The sequence below is a fragment of the Triticum aestivum genome, chromosome 5D (genome assembly GCF_018294505.1).
Source record: "Triticum aestivum cultivar Chinese Spring chromosome 5D, IWGSC CS RefSeq v2.1, whole genome shotgun sequence".
In the NCBI taxonomy this organism is placed as follows: Eukaryota; Viridiplantae; Streptophyta; class Magnoliopsida; order Poales; family Poaceae; genus Triticum; species Triticum aestivum.
Window position 1 is genome coordinate 71,483,703 of NC_057808.1, and position 1,473 is coordinate 71,485,175.

A 1,473-nucleotide genomic window follows, 5' to 3' on the forward strand; every position below is an offset into this window, starting at 1 on the left:
ATGAAGTCGTCACGCCAACGATTACTTCTACTTGTATGGCTAACGCGTTTAGCAACAAAGTAAAGTAAATTACATGGCGTTATTCAATGACACGCAGGTCATGCAAAATAATAAAGACAACTCCTATGGCTCCTGCCGGTTGTCATACTCATCGACATGCAAGTCGTGATTCCTATTACAAGAATATGATCAATCTCATACATCACATATATCATTCATCACATCTTCTGGCCATATCACATCACATAGCACTTGCTGCAAAAACAAGTTAGACGTCCTCTAATTGTTGTTGCAAGTTTTTACGTGGTTTGTAGGTTTCTAGCAAGAACGTTTTCTTACCTACGTATGACCACAACGTGATTTGCCAATTTCTATTTACCCTTCATAAGGACCCTTTTCATCGAATCCGTTCCGACTAAAGTAGGAGAGACAGACACCCTCTAGCCACCTTATGCAACTAGTGCATGTCAGTCGGTGGAACCTGTCTCACGTAAGCGTACGTGTAAGGTCGGTCCGGGCCGCTTCATCCTACAATGCCGCCGAAACAAGAAACGACTAGTAGCGGCAAGAAGAATTGGCAAACTCAACGCCCACAACTGCTTTGTCTTCTACTCGTGCATAGTAACTACGCATAGGCCTGGCTCATGATGCCACTGTTGAGAATCGTAGCATAATTTAAAATTTTCCTACGCTCACCAAGATGCATCTATGGAGTCTACTAGCAACGAGGGGAAAGGAGTGCATCTACATACCCTTGTAGATCGTGAGCGGAAGCGTTCCAATGAGCGTGGATGACGGAGTCGTACTCGCCGTGATCCAAATCACCGATGACCGAGTGTCGAACGGACGGCACCTCCGCGTTCAACACACGTACGGTGCAGCGATGTCTCCTCCTTCTTGATCCAGCAAGGGGGAAGGAGAGGTTGATGGAGATCCAACAGCACGACGGCGTGGTGGTGGATGTAGCGGGTCTCCGGCAGGGCTTTGCCGAGCTTCTGCGAGAGAGAGAGAGAGAGAGAGAGAGAGAGAGAGAGAGAGAGAGAGAGAGAGAGAGAGAGAGGTGTTGCAGGGGAGGAGGGAGGCGCCCAAGGCTGTGTGTTGCTGCCCTCCCTCCCCCCTTTATATAGGCCCCCTTGGGAGGGGGGCCGGCCAAAACCCATCTAGGGTTGGGGGGGCGGCGGCCAAGGAGTGGAAAGGGGTGCCTTGCCCCCCAAGGCAAGGGGGAAGCTCCCCCCTAGGGTTCCCAACCCTAGCGCATGGGTGGAGGCCCAAGGGGGGCGCCCCAGCCCACTAAGGGCTGGTTCCCTTCCACTTTCAGTTCACGGGGCCCTCCGGGACAGGTGGCCCCACCCGGTGGACCCCCGGGACCCTTCCGGTGGTCCCAGTACAATACCGGTAACCCCCGAAACTTTCCCGGTGGCCGAAACTTGACTTCCTATATATAATTCTTCACCTCCGGACCATTCCGGAACC